Source organism: Arachis stenosperma, chromosome 3, assembly GCF_014773155.1.
Source record: "Arachis stenosperma cultivar V10309 chromosome 3, arast.V10309.gnm1.PFL2, whole genome shotgun sequence".
Lineage (NCBI taxonomy): Eukaryota > Viridiplantae > Streptophyta > Magnoliopsida > Fabales > Fabaceae > Arachis > Arachis stenosperma.
Genome location: NC_080379.1, coordinates 43497475 through 43514037, shown reverse-complemented (window position 1 = coordinate 43514037; position 16563 = coordinate 43497475). Strand labels below are relative to the sequence as shown.

The window sequence follows — 16563 nt, the reverse complement described above, 5'->3', positions numbered from 1 at the left end:
AACCAATTCAAACATATAATTTCAAATATAACAAATTCTTCGGTCTTTCAAACATGAGGTATCAAATCAAATCAAATAATACTTTCTCATCCAAATCATATTCAATTATATTTTCTTAATCTTAAGGCATTTCAAATATATTTTACAATTTCAAAATAAGTGAATACCAACAAATACTTCAATGTTTCAAAAATATATATTCGAGTAAAATCAAATGCTTTAAAATAATATGAAACTTCTTCAAACATACATATAGTCTCATAAAAATATATAATCTCATGTGCATATTAAAATGAGCTTAACAAGAATAAATATTTAGTTCTAATAAATCGATCATTCAAACTAATTTAAAATCTTTTGATAAAAATCTTTGTAAGTATAATATAAACTCAGTCACCATATATCAAAATAATTATAGCAAAGCCAAATAATTATAAATGTAAAGCCTACTCACAACATGATCCTAAGGGACCGAGATATCGAACCCAGAGTGCCAAAATCTAAGGTGAGGAGGATTGAAGTAAAATGAAACAAATGAGTGCAGAATGTGGATCGAGAAGGTGGCAACAACTTCCACGGCTACATCGCAGATGTAATCATAACATCAACAGCTCTAACCGTTCCATGATAGCACTAATACTAGTACTCAAGATAATTTCTAGCAGAAATGCAACAAAAGTAGGGCGATAGTACTAAAACAGAGACATATTATCGCAATTAAAACCAGAGCATGTAAGAAAAGAAGAAAATATAGTAGAGTAAAGGTGGAAGCATTACAGTTTCATAAATGGAGTCAGAACAGGGAAAAAATTGTGCTGATTTAGAGACAATAATGAAGAGGGTGTGGGGCTGAGTAAGATCAAAACAAGGACAGAGACCATTCATTAGCAGTGATGTCAGTGATGCTCCCCTGACGACGAGCTCCGTTGATGGCAACGACAGATGGGACGATGGTGAACGGCTCCTCCATCGCGACTCTTTCTTCCTCCCTTTACTGCCCGACTCAAAATCTCCTTCTTCATTCAGCAATGACGGTAACCCCCAATAGAGATGGTGGCGGTTGAAGCTTAGCGGCGACGGAGATAAGGCGTGGTGGCTGTAGCAGTTTGACGGCGGCGAGGCAGAACGGCGGCAGTCCTTCTTCCATGTCTCCTCTCTTGCACTCGTCCCCCCCTCTTGGACGCATCTCTCTCAGTTCTGGCCTCTGATGCCAACGCAACTGCAGCGAGCTGGACGTGGCTGGTGACGATGCGATGGGACATGAACGGCGTCCTCCAGGCCGGCAGTGATGAGGTACGACTCTCTCTCTCCTCGCATGCATGGTGGTTTGGCATGGACAGCTCCCGCCTTCCTCCTCCCTTCTCTTATCGCAGTCAACCTTTTTCTCTCTTTTCTTTTTCTTTCTTTCTTTTTCCGTCAGAGTCTGGGTGAGTGTTGTGAGGAAGAGGGTGTGAGGGGAGTGAGAGTGTGTGCGGTAGTGAGAGGTGAGTGAGTGTGTTAGAAGAGGGTTAGGGTTTGGTTTGAAAAAAAGAGGAACAAGGGGTATTGTAGAAATTTTACAGTCTTGATTTTAACTGTTTATGAGATCTCTTCGAATCTGTATCATTATCATAACCTGAGAAAAAAAAATTAATGTCATAACAGATCTGTATCATTATCTTATGTATAATTCACTTTAGCTTATGTTTCCTTAAGGATTTTTTCTTAAAAAATAAAAATATATTGCTGGTTGGGTTAAAAAAAGGGAAGTTTAATTGTTTTGAATTCTGAGCTGATTTGATAAGAAATTTTGGATTAAATTTACTGTTATATTTTTCAATGTGTGTTTTCGACATATTTTAAAATCTTGATTTTAATTTTTACATAACTTCTCTAGAATTTATATTTTCAATAAATTATTGATAGAGATTTAGTAGCTCTTATTTTTTTGGAGACTATCTCGTGTATAATTGACTTTAGCCTTGGTTTCCTTAAGGATTTTTCTAAAAAATAAAAATATATTGCTGCTTGGGTTTAAGAAAACCAAGTTTATTTTTCTGAAATTCTAAACTCATTTGATGAGATGTTTTGAATTAACTTTACTGTTTTGTTATCTGTGAGGTGTTAAATTTTGGATTAACTTTAACTGTTTATGTGTCTCTTCAGATTTGTATTGTTATCATAACCTGAGAAAAAAATAAACTGATGACATGATAAATCTGTATCATTATCTTTTGATATATGGTTATGCTTATTGATCTGTTGTGTTTTCTTAGGATTTTATTTGATGTGTTTCGAGTAAATGCACATGAACTAATTGTTTTTTGTTTTTTTCCCCTTTTATATTGGGGTCTGATCACGCTAGTCCCAGAGTGCCTCACTTGCTCTCTCTCTCTAACAAGGTACTCTTTATCCTGTAATTTGGACCCACGTTGTGTGGGAAAAAAATTATAATGGTGTCACATGATAAATTCTTTATCCTGAAGCTGAAGATTATCATCGTGTTTTCTAGGATTTATTTAATTGTCTTTCAAGTAAATGTTAATTTAGTATTATTTTTTATTGTGATCTGTTGGTATATGAAGGTGTTTAAAAGATCAATTGAGGATCCTTGCTGCATTATGATATGAGATTGCAGCACAGTTCCTTTGGACAAGGAAATGGGCTCAGAAAGTTTGCAACTTAAGTTAAATAATTTCTCTTTCTACCTTTTTTTATATAGAAATTATGTTTAATTTGTTCCTTTTTTGTGGTTTTAATTTGTTATTTGAGATAATGCATATTTTAATATACATATTTATTATTTTCAAAATGTAATTAGTCTGAGAAAAATATAAACCCAACTTGCTTAATTAACAGTTCTGCTTAAAGTAAAAATATAGTATGGGAGCTCACAAACTAGATACCTCATGCATCCATCTGAGGGACCATTTTTGGCAAACTAGACCCTTTTAAGTGTGGTTCAACTCTTTCGTACTTCTTTTTCTATTTTCCAATCATATCTTTTGAAGTCATTTTAATCATAGATAAAGTTGATATTGAATCTTGCATCATATTTGCCTTTTTATATTTGAAATTAATTAAGTCAAGAATCTAATTTCCTTTAACTTATGCTAAGCATATCCCAGGATAAATATGACAACACAGTTAAAGAATGCATAAAAGCATTGGATCTGAATCTAGTGTACATTAAAGCTTTAGTAAGAAGAGGAGAAGATCATGAAAAGGTTGAACATTTTGAAGAAACCATTGCTGGTAAGTTCAGATCTTATGTTAGGAGTTATTATACTTTAAGTATGACTTGAACTTTATTCTCTTTTGCACAGTAAGGGGGTAAGTGTAGTTTTTCAAATAGGAAAGGTGCCACTGTTATGTGGTATTTGCTAACCTAGAGAAAGCCAGTATGAGTATCATTATGCATTCCTTATTGTTGGATCTTAATGAAGAAGTACATGTTCTGCATACTAGTGTCATTCAGGTTTTTTTTCCTTTTCGCATCATTGAGTTCATTCATACCATAATTTTTTTTCACTTCACTAATTTTAATTATTTTTTCAAATATCAATTGACAAATATGAAAAATATCTTAGAAATTGATCCTTCAAATGATCAAGCTAGGAAGGCAATCAGATGAGTTGAGCCACTTGCTGCAGAAAAGCGAAAAATGATGAATAGATGATTGGCAAGTTTCTATTATCATCTTTATCTTGGATTTCAATTATAGTTGCTATTGTATTATGTAATTTGCGTAGAATAGTGCATGGGCATTATTTCCTTACATGACCTTGATCCTTCATGCATACATTTATAATTTGTTACCCAAATATGATGCTCTTTTCTTTATTTCTTCTTGCTGCTGCAAAATTACCATCAATAACGGAAAAACATACTGTCTTGGTTTTTGTGTATTCTTTGGCACATTCATCTAGCTTTTTTGTCCATCCCTAAGATTTATTTGCAATCTTGTGGTTGAAATTGGCTAAGTCCATATGTTTGTTTAGTCAAATAAAATCTTTTTGAAAGAAATTATTTTATCAAAGGAATTTATGGATGCCTTATTGTGATATTTCTAAGCATAGGATACCTAGGTGATAGAAAGATATACTATTATTTTATCAAAGGAATTTATTTACAATTTCTTCCTTCATTCTTCTGAAATCACCAATTCTTTGGGATAGATGCTGCTGGTGTAAATTCTTCTTTTGTATGCCTTCTAAAACTCCTTCCTTTTGTATCTTTGGTTTTGTTTAGTCACTAAACAAGAAGATGAAGAATATTTTAGAATTCAAAACTTAGTCCATGAAGGTGATATTTTTTTAAAGAAAAATTTAGCTACTTTCTTTGTAATAATAGCATTTTCTGTAAAGAAATTGAAAATAACTTTGCAGTGAATTTCAATTCTGAATTAACAGAGGCTATAATTTTACTTTAGTTGTTTCAATCTGAAATTTCTGGTATTATACTATCAGATAAATATTGAATTATTGAATGTTGCTTTATTGTCGTTATTTTCCTAATAGTTTTTCATCTATGTACAATTCAATAGTTGAAAATGCTATGTAAATTGAGTCGGTTCACATTATCTCCTTAAGTTTCTCTAATTTCTGTGATAAATATTTTATCCCACTTTATAGAGACGAATCTCAAGTTCTAGATTTGTTGAGTTGTATTTTTAAAAGTTCTTTAGAAGTTTTGTTACTATTCTTTGTTTTGTTCTCTGTCTTTTTCTCTCTTTTTTATATTTTTATTTGCTTTGTTTTTTATTTTGGAGATAGTCATCAAATTTATTTTAGTTTTATTTGTGATATTAAATCACTTGTGGTATGTATTTTAGTTTCACTTTAATAAAAAACCAAAAATTTATTTTAGTTTTACAACTAAATTGAGTGTCAAATTTACATTTGTGCCTTTTTTTTCTCTCGATTGAAAGTCAAAATTACGTGGGCATTTTTATGTACAAGTGTACATCAATTGATTTTTATTGGTAAGCTATTTAAAATACTTTTTTTTTATTTTGTATCCATTCGTCTTGAATAATCAAAGGTCTGTTTGCTAGGAAAAACAAGCTGCTTGATGAAGTTAATAGATATTTCTCTTTGCGTATGTTTACTTAAAATATGTTTTTATTTTCTATTTAGCTATCGAGCTTATGTTGATATTTTTTCTGAGAAGTTTGAGTCTTTGATTCTTTTCTCTTATTTTTTAAATAAAATTAGTAAAAAATATATTCTTATTTGTTACTCTCTTTTGTTTATACGTTCATTCATTGATTGTATATCTTTTTTTTTTCTTTTGAGCACAATTTTTGAACTTTATTGATGGCCACTTTGTTTTTTGGTATTTCATTACATAGATAATTATATTGTGTGTATCTTTATTGGGAATATGATATATTTTTTATTGGAAATATAATTATATAGGAAGCCTAATCAAATAATGATGTCTATACTAAAATGCTTCCTCATCTAAGTCTACCACTCCTAAATATATGCATAGATTTTCTTTTTATTTTTAGTTCTCGCTTTTTTCTAGGTGTTACCTCATGTTGTCTTTGTTATCTGTCTCTTCTCTCTCATCCTCTTCTCATCCCATCCTCTCTTCTCCTATTAACTTACAATTTATATAGAAGATAACTTAGGGTTAATATAGCTTACCATTTATACACCTTATTTCTGTATCACTTGTTGTTAGCTTAGGTCCTATATATAGGATTATTTAGTGGGGCCTGCAAATATCTTTCGATTGATATCTAAGGTCAATCAACATCAATATCTTTCAAATGTCTATCTTTCTTCTTTTTTTCCCTTGCAAAATAAGGGTTCTATGGATTTCGAAATTTAAATTACTCAATTGATTTGTGTTTATAAATAAAGGTAGAACCCATTGATCATGGCAGATTTTTCTCACATTCATGTTGCTGTTGTATGCGTTTCTTAGTTGCTGTTTGATTGACTGAAATCTGTTTTCTCTTTCATCCATTTAATTGCATTTCAATATGACAACTGCCATGGATATGGTTAATAAGATTAATCTTGAGAAGGAAGCATGGAACCTCAAAGTTAGGGTGATTAGGCTTTGGACTGTTCCTACTTTCACTGGTCAGCTTCTCCCAAATTCCATGGAGATGATTTTGGTTGATGAATCTGTGAGTTATAGTGATCTAAATCTATTAAAATTTTTTGGCTGTTTATTTTTTGTATTTAGATGTGTTTTTCCTTGCCTTTTATATATCGAGGTCTGAAATTTTGTTTCATTTAAATTTGTTTTTCTCTTTATTTGATTTGTCATTTATCAGATTTTTAGTATAATTTATGTTGATTGGTAGGGGTGCAAAATACAAGCTACTGTTTGAAAGACTATGATTTACAGGTTCAAACATCTTCTCCGAGGGTCGAGTATATGTAATGAAGCTCTTCTCTGTTGTGTCAAACCAAGGATCTTATAGGGCCACTAGGCATCAGTTTAAGTTGATTTTCCAATTCAGGACTACTGTCAGGGATGCTATCTGCGATTTTATTTCAAAATCTGCTCTTACAATCTCTTCATTCATTGAACTTTTGGAAACCAAAGAGGATTCCGATTTCTTAGTTGGTATGTTGTGCTATTTGCTCATACTTTTTTGTCTGGAATGATTGCAGTCTTATTTCTTTGTGATTTGTAGAATGTTGCTTTGTTGTCATTATTTCCTAATAGTTTTTTTTAATATTTATTTCAGATATGGTGGGTCCATTGGTCTCTGTATCGAAAGAGAAAGAATATGATAAAAATGGAAAGAAGATGAAGATGGCTGTGATGGAACTTGCTGAAAATGAGTTAGCGTTCTTTAATTTCTACCTCTTCCTCTTATTGAGATTCTTTTTTGTTTTCTGTGTGTGACATCAACTGGTAATATCCCGATTGAGGTTTGGAAGGGTCTTGGAGAAAAAGGTATCAACTGGTTAACCAAGCTTTTTAATGAGATTTTAAGGTCAAAGAAGATGCCTGATGAGTGGAGAAAGAGCACCTTAGTACCTATCTACAAGAATAAGGGGGATATACAAAGTTGCAGAAACTATAGAGGGATTAAGCTTATGAGTCATACTATGAAGTTATGGGAAAGGGTGATAGAACGGAGGTTGAGAAAAGAGACACAAGTAACAGAGAACTAATTTGGATTTATGCCAAGAAGATCTACCACTGAAGTGATATACCTATTAAGAAGGATGATGGAGAGGTGTCGTAGTAATAAAAGGGATCTACATATGGTGTTTATTGATTTGGAAAAAGCGTATGATAGGGTACCAAGAGAGGTCTTATAGAAGGTTTTAGAAAAGAGGAGAGTAAGGATTGCATATATTCGGGCAATTAAAGACATGTATGATGGGGTCACAACTAGTGTGAAGACTCAAGGTGGTGTGACGGAGGAATTCTCTATTGGTATAAGATTATACCAGGGATCATTCTTAAGTCCATACCTTTTCACATTAGTCTTGGAAATACTCACAGAGCACATCCAAGAGCTTGTGCCATGGTGCATGCTTTTTGCCGATGATATCGTCCTTATGGGAGAGTCAAGGGAAGACCTAAATAAGAAGTTGGAGTTATGGAGAGAAGCTTTAGAAGTGTATGGTCTGCGCATAAGCCGTAGCAAGATGGAATATATGGAATGTAAGTTCAGTCTGAGAAGGGAAAACTCCAATATAGAGGTGAAGATTGGAGAAAACATCCTAGAAAAAAGTTAAAAGTTTTAAGTATCTGGGGTGCATCATACAGAATAATGGAGAGATTGAACAGGATGTAAATCATAGGATCCAAGCAGGTTGGTCAAAATGGCAGAGTGCATCTGGTTTTATATGCGACAAAAAAGTGCCTTTAAAACTTAAAGGTAAATTCTATCGCACCGCTATAAGACCGGCTATGCTGTATGGTACGGAGTGTTGGGCGACTATAGAGGAGCACGAACATAAGCTGAGTGTGGCAGAGATGAAGATGTTGAGATGGATGAGTGGTCATACGTGATTGGATAAAATAAGGAATGAAGATATAAGGAAGAGAGTTGGAGTAGCACCAATTGTGGAAAAGATGGTTGAATCGCATCTCAGGTGGTTTAGACATGTGAGAAGAAGACCGATAGAACATCCAGTCAGGAGGGTGGATGAGATAGAAGATAGACAAAGGGCAAAAGGCAGAGGAAGACCTAAGAAGACCATCCATGAGGTGGTCAAACGAGATCTACATGTAAACGGTCTCTCTGTAGACATGATACATGACAGAGCACAATGACATTGTTTGATTCATGTAGCCGACCCCACTTAGTGGGATAAGGCTTTGTTGTTGTTTGGAACTTTTGTTGTACTAGCGAAGATAGCTGAAATAGTTGAGGATGGTCCTTGGTGGTACTCTGCTTGTGTGTGTGGCAGAGGTATTTAGGCAGAATCTGGGATTTATTTTTGTCAATTTTGCAACATCCATGTTACAAATGTGACTCCTGAGTATAAATATTTTACAATGCTTTCTTTGTGCTTTGTTAAATAGTGAATTATTTCTGTGTAGTTGTTAACCTTAGGCCAGTATTTATGTGCATCTTAAAAAAATCCAGGTTTAGAGTGAAGGTGTTGGTTGAAAATTCCACTGGTGTTTCTATTTTTGTTCTCTTTGATCGTGAGGCAAGTTACCTACTGAATAAGACTTGTGCCCAGCTGTTTGAACAACATCTTAAGGATGTTGATGTAAGTCAATCCAATGCTATATTCTTTTTATGTGCTGATTTTATTGTTAAAGAGTTTTCTTATCCTTTGGTTTCTACCGATTCATTTTTTCTGTTGTGCCTGTTTTATATTGTTCATAGGTTGTGTTTGGCACACATTCTCCTTCTATATTCCAAGAAATTGTTGAAAAAACTATGCTGTTCAAGGTTCTTAGTAGGCCTGTTGGGATGGAGAAATTCAAAGGAACTTATCCAGTGAGGCGTGTTTGTGATGATGCTGCAATAGTTGGAATGTTTGAGCTCTCTGGTTCAGATTTGAGTCCAGAAAATGTATAAAACGGAATTCGCACCTATTGTTTCATTTTAATAAATTCTTTCTTAAATTTTTCATTTTTTGTTGTTCCAACTTTATTCATGTCTTATATCGGATGTGCTTTGTATTATCCAAAGCTGGGTTTGTATCAAAAGAAGAAGGATCATTTGGGGAACCCTCTAAGGTTACCAAATCACTGAATTTGAGATTGACTCCTTCCAACTGCTCTGAGCTCTTTGCTGGTTCGCCTCAATATACCCAAAAGGAATCAAGTGTTGTTGACTTGGGAGCTGATGAAGATGTTAAGGTTCCATGCTTTCAGTTTCTTTTATTATTTTTTCTGTATTACTTTTCACCCTTTTTTAAGTTGTGTTTAAATTGAACCTAATATGTTGTGTCATTTAATAGTGTCCTCTCCTTAAGAGAAAGTCTGCTGATGCTGTGGTGGATAAGTTAAATAAAGTGGATAGTTCTGAAAATTCATGCGATGAAGTTGATGAAAGTAAAGAGGTAAGTAGTGTTGCCAATTCTGTTTTTTTTACAGCGCCCTTAATTTTATGATCAAGTTCCTTTGACTAGAACTCATTAATTATCCCTCTAATTAGGTTTATATTTTCATGAAATTGTTTACACTAGGAGTATGTGGTTGGCCTTAATCGAGGCTCTGTTGATGCTGAGAAAGATGTGAAGCCTTCGTTGAAGAGATTGAGAAGATCCTTGAGGCTGCAATTTGATGAAGCTTATGAGTCTCATAGCTCGGGGAATGATGGCTCCTCTGGACATGGGGTTAATTGAGGTGGCTGCCCATGGCAATTAACTAGAGCTACTGATTAGGACTAATATAGGGCATTAGGTATTTTAGTTGTGTCCATGTAACAGCATTTGATGCATTAGACTGTAGTGGATGAGAAAATGTGTGTTTTTATGTTTTGTATAAGTTGTTTGAATTGTTTTTTGGGCATCTTTCTCATGTAATAGATTAAGTGTTAGGGTGTGGACACAATATCATTAGCCACTAGGCAAATTAGCTATTTAGCCCTTTATGTTTGTACTTATTTTTTTGAAGTTCAATAAAATGCAGTAGCTCTTTTATGATATAAAAATCTCTCCTTCCACAATTTAGTTTATTCCTTAACTTATGTGGTTTTGCCAAGTGAATACTTTATGGTATTTAGATGACTGAATTTTCATGTATTATTGAATTGATTTGTACTTTCTTGATATATCTATATTGAATAGGTTGAAAGTGATCTTTTTGGCCATTTCTTTTGTTTTGATGGATTTCTTAGGTGCATTTTACGTAGAATGGCTAATATAGCTTAGGTATTAAAAAAGTTCATTCTTTATTAAAATGATGACAAGGATATATGTACACCATAAAATCAATCATGATTTTCTATTCGACTGATTGTTTTTTTGTTTTAGATAAAGTAATTTCAAAAATATTTGGATCTTATTGGCTCTCTCTCATGTCAATTTGAGAGTCAAATACGCAATTCTCTAAAAACACAATTTTGAAATTAATGACACAAAATTATAAATAAAAATTTTTAACAAAAAAAAATTTCAGGCTCTTGTGACTCAACTCGAACAGTTTACTTATGATTAGTTGATTTACTGTAGAGTAAGTTTAACTACATATTTTATAATAATAACTACATTCTCATGGTCACTGTATATAGAAACACTATGTTTTTTTAATATAATGAATGGTGTATTCACTATATTTTACCCAATTACTGCTGAATCCATTTTTTCAATATATGTTGAATATGTAAATTGTAAATAGGTAAAAAAATTTTGCATCATGTCATAATGTAAAGATCAGCAGCAGCAGCATGCGCTAGACCATTCAATCCATGAAGTTCTCTATACTCAAAAAGACCAGCAAATTTTGGATGAAGCTTATACATACAAACTTTGTGACTTCATAATAACATAGATATTGAAAACACTATAATATTAACAATATACTTCATGAGTTCAAAATATGGTGAATGTAAATTTTAGGATCCCAATCACCCACAAACTTTAAGATCTTTGAATTGTCATATCTATTCGGCGGTTTTGCAAGGAGTCCATCTTCAAGATAATGGTGTCATTTTCCTTCAAGTTATAAGTTGACAACATTTGGCCCAATTCATCCCAAATTTCCATTATGTATTTCTTCCTTTATTTTTGAGTAGATGGAAAAAAAGACGTTGTTGCTTCTGCTAGATGATGGACCAACGATTTGCCAAATTGAGTCATGTCCAAATAGAGTGAGATGTGCAGCAAAACTAGCACCCAGGTACTGCAAAAAATTGAAGCATTGTTAGTGTTTTGGGAGAAATTAAGCATCGTTATGTATCGTAAATGGATAATCAAAATTTGATGTATTTGCATAAAATTGATATGAATTATTTAGAATGCACGTACCAATCTATTTCCGGTCACGTCAGTACGTGTCAATCTCTTTCTATAGGAAACCTGTGAATTGTACCTGCTTGAGGATAGTTTAAATTGTTAGTCTCCATCCTAAAATTTATCTCAATGTTATCTAGAAATAAAATTTATGGATAAATACATAAATTAAGTGCCACATTACCTATTGTCAGCTATTTCTTCTCTTTCAAAACTGTCTTCGGTCAACTCAATGATTGAATTGCTTTCATCAAACATAATTATTGGATTGTTAGGGTTATTATCCTCCATTGTTGAATCTTCATCCTCATCTGATGAGTCTTGAAGCTCGAATGGTTCAGACCCGGACAGTATCATAACATCAGGTGAGAAAGAGTCACTCACTATTGCTGCTATAATCTAGATGAAATGCTCTTTTGACATTGTTCAGTGTATTTTGGTCCAATCGGTCCCCCACATAAAAGTTTTTATTAGGAAAAATTTTAATTGGTTGGTTCATTTCATTGAAAAGTGAAATGAAAAATATCCCAAAACCCACATAGGTAAATTGTATAGTATTTCCTCTCTCGACAAAATAAAAATTCCTAATCTGCTCGAATGACCCCTTAGTTATAGCCTTCTGTTTATTTTTACTCTCTATATCCAACACTAAGCAATTTTTCCACTCATCAATTGCGTAGCATGAGGACCCTAATTCATGCCCATAAATTGCTTCAAAACACGGTGGTAGAGCTCTGTCTCCCTATATTACATGTTACAGTTCAAATTAAATGCTGCAACTCACATGCTATTTACGATACATGACATAATATTATATATATTTAGTTACCTGCCCGTCATATAGTTGAAACCTCAAAGTTGCTTCTTTTCCTTGGATCCAGTGTTGTTGGGTTGCCAAAACCTCCTGAGAGCATATAACAGCACCATCATAAGTTAGTGAGACTTCGATTATTTGCAGCGTAAGAAATGGACTTGTGCCGACTTAAGTAAATAGTCATCTTAAAATCAATTATTCTTTTGATGGGTATATATTTTTAATTACTTAAAATTATTTTAATAAGATTTGGATGCCTTATATTATTGATCTTTCCATTCTAATTAAAATTTCTCAAAAAGTCAAAAAAAAAAAGAATCAATAGGGCAAAACTTAAGAGGCAAAATACTACAAGGACACTTAATAGTTTTCCTTTTTTTTAAATACTGCAACAACAACCACTATATAAATTAATTAAGGGAGCAAAGAACAGATAAAAAGATAATATACGCCAATAATAATCCTAAACATTAGACAGCGACCCAATAAGAATCAAATTAAAGATGCTAAACTTCCCAGGTTACGATCTTGCAACACAAAATTTGATTAGCATACATGTACCATCCAAGGTTCATTCACCTAATATGACCCTTCTCTGATAAGGATTCAGATTTTTACCTGTTGGCATCATTCCTATCTGCATGCACCGCTATCAAATTTTATGATGTTGCTAACTGCGTTCTCAGCACTGAAGAATAGACCAACGATTTTTTCTCTTAGTACAAATTATTGTATTAGAATAATTAATGAAAAAATAAATTTCTTTTTGGTTTGTTTTTGTGTTAAGGGAGACGGTTAGAAGTTAGAGGGATAGGAACATTTCATATGGATGGTGCAAACCTTGCTTTGTTCTTCGGAAGGATCTTGGATAGATGCTGCTGGAACATGTTCTGATGATCATGTGATTGTAACCAAATTTAAGATAGATCCTATTTCCAGTGTTAATAGTTCCATTCCATACTTTTACTTTGGACTTTGTTTACCGTGAATTGATCTTTTGTTCTTTCAAAGACATATAGTTACCATGCTTTTTTTTGTTTTTCCTTTTTTATTTCTATCTTGATCAATTAACATTTTGTGTAGAGACTTCTCCCACCAACTGTATTTTCACTGATTTATGAGGATGTCATTCAAAATTCGCAGCCTCATGATGAAATCTCTTGGTAGTAGAATCTCAGTTACTTCTGACAACATGGAATCTATTGAAGTTGATATGGAGGCTTTGAGTGCTGCGTATAACCTTACAAAGCCAGTACAAAATAGTTTAGATTATATTTGCAGATTAGTTGTCTAATATGATTTTGTATATATAGAAATGATATTAAGCATGCTGTTTGGATTCAATTTAATTATTTTTCTCATGTTTCTTTTGGATCATAAAATTCAACAAATTGTAGGATCTTTGTATTTTGTTGGCTGGTACAATTACATCTATCTCTAATGATAGGAATTGGTGGTACTCAATTTGTTTGTGTGGTGAAAATATAGATGCCGACCAATCTAAGCTCTTTTGTCACCTTTGCTTGACACATTGTTCTGATGAAGTTTTGAGGTTATCTTTTAAACTATGTTCATTTCTATTTATATATTATTTAATTAGTAGATTTTTGGGTTAGTTTAGGACTTTTGAATTATTTTAAAATATTTTTACTGTTATTTTGTTATTGTAGATACAAAATAAAAGTTTATGTTAATCACGTTGGTGGTTGCAATGCATTAATTTTCCATGATGGAGATGTGCAACACTTAATGGGACGAAAATGTTCTGAGGTTTTAAGAGATGATGGCTCCTTTATCTTGGTTAGCTTCTTCACGAGTTACTTCTAAATGAGATTAATTTATTATTTATTTGTTACATTTATGCGTATCATTTATCTAAAAATTGTGAACTATTCAGATATGAATTTTGATAACAACTCATTTATTTCATATGGTGCTATAGGTAATATTGAAAATCTGTATTTTTTACAACTAATATTAAAATAAAATTATTGAGGAGTTTATTCTTATCTGTATTATTATACACCACTTGAATTTTAGTTGGATATGTTTAACATTTAGTTATTTATTGTTTGTAATCTAAAACTGATAAGTGAGTTGTTTTTCTTGGAATCAGTAATGTATTTAGGAGTTGGTTGTGTGTGTGTGTGTGTTTTTTTAGTGGTATTTTTATTTTAAAATTTTTTTATATTTTGCAGGTCACATTCTTAATTTTATTAGAAAATAAGACATTTATTTTAATTTCATTTATGATGCTAAGTTAGTTTCTAATCTTTGAATTATTGATGTTGTATTTCTTACTGGGAATTTAATTCAATAAATTAATAATGTTGCTGTTCTGCCTTTTTTTTCACCATGTGCTCTAGACTGAAACTCTTTAACTCTTATATTTCTACCTATTAAATGATATATCTTTATTAATTTAATGTAAAAAAAACTGTTGTGATTAAAAGTAGAAAATTCTGTAAAATTCTCTCTGGTGTGATATCAATTGATGGTTTTCTTAATTTGTATATTAAAGATACGTCATGTGTATTGTTACTTCTCTTTAATTTGTTCTTTTTCTGTCTCTTTAATTTTTTTGGTTTGATATTCTATTTTTTTTCTCTGTATATTCAGATATTGATTTCTCTATTCTTCTATTGTCAGAATGAAGAATTTTACTTGGATGCATCCGATTTTTTTGTACAAATTAATAGGAAAAAAATTGGTATTCATGGTTGATCCTCAACCCGTTGAGAGTGGAACAATATTTTCTGCGTATAATGTTTTTAAAGTTTCTACACATGAGTTTATGTTAAAGCTGATTGAACGTGTTGAGAATCGTGTTTTGAATGTGGTTAGTTTAGTTTTCTCTGTTGACTTCCAAGATATTTTTTAATAAGTGTTTATTCACTTTTTTAGTGTTATGTGTAACAATGATATTGTCTTTTCTATCAAAATATGTATAATTAGCATGCTATTGTTTTGGCTTCAAATGTGGCTTCTATTGAAAACCCTGTTTCACATATTTCTGGTTCAGTATTATCTGTTGTAAGTTTTCATCTCTATGTTGTATTTTTGACCATTATTCCTTGATATCGCATTTTTGTAGAACTGGTTCGTTATTGTTTAAGTATTTTTTCTTTTATTAAATTTCAATAAATTTAACAGATTTCATTTTTGTTGTCTTATTTCTTAGCACAAATCTGTTCGTGTGGTGAATGAAATTGTTTGCAGATTGGCATCCCCATACCGTGATGTACCAAGATCTACAAAGCAAAAACTTAAAGATGCCTTTTCTAGGAGTATAGATGAAATTTGGAATGATAATGAGGAGGCATCGTCATCTATGAATATTTAGGATCAGATTCAGTTGTTGCTAATGTGATTTGCCTAGAATGTTCAGTTACAATGTGTGATTTAGTTTCTGTGTTAAAGATATGGTGTTGTAGTTTTCTTGAATTGGATTGTTGTAAGTTGGCTAGACTTAAACATTCTGTTAACATTTTACTTGTTGAACTTCTAAATTCAGATGTTTCCTTTTATTAGAGTAACCTACAATTTTAGTTGTAACTTTATTAGTAAAGAGTGGAGTTTATGTTCTAATTAAGAATTTTTAGTACATGACTTGCGGAATTGAGGTAAATATTTTGTCCTTTTTCTTTGGTCATATATCAACTATATCTGATCATTTGTAATTTATTAGGATTTTTTCGGATATCTTTTCTGTATATATGAATTAAATGTTCTTTTTTCCTTTTTATATTGGTATCCGAGTACACTGATTTCAAAGTGCTGTTAGCGGTGGAATTACTGGAATTGATGGAATTGGTTGTGTTAAGAGAATTACTTGCATTTGAGATCTTAGGTCAATAAATTAGCGACTTGCGTATGTGTATGAAATTTTTTTAAACTTGATATTATTTGTTTATCTTATAACTAATAACTAATATGAATTTTTTGTTTTATTATTATGTCTTACTGATAACATTTTTAATTTATTAGGAAACCAGATATTTCTTTTAGATTCAAGTATGAAACTAAAGCAATTTTTACTCTTTCGATTACTGATGATTTTTGTCAATTTTGACTCTTATTTATCTTAATGTTAGAAGATTTAATTTTATGCATTTGAATAATAATATACTTTTGTTGTAATACGTGGAAAAACCTATAAAATCCTATACGGTTCAATTTCAATTGCTCCCTTCCTTAAATTTTAATGCGATGAAAGAATTTTTTTTATATACATAAATTATATTGGTTTTGGTTCTTATTTATGTTTATTCTCTTAATTGTGTTGTTTATATTTTTAAGCTATATTTGTTGTTGCATAGTTTATGAAATTGAACAAGATATAATATTCTAAGACATGATTTTTATAGC

At 31.9% G+C, this 16563-nt stretch overlaps 1 pseudogene; it reads right to left on the bottom strand.

Annotated features, from left to right (window-relative positions):
* Window positions 1-450: 450 nt before the first annotated feature.
* Window positions 451-1606, bottom strand: LOC130966004 (uncharacterized; annotated as a pseudogene).
* Window positions 1607-16563: the final 14957 nt, after the last annotated feature.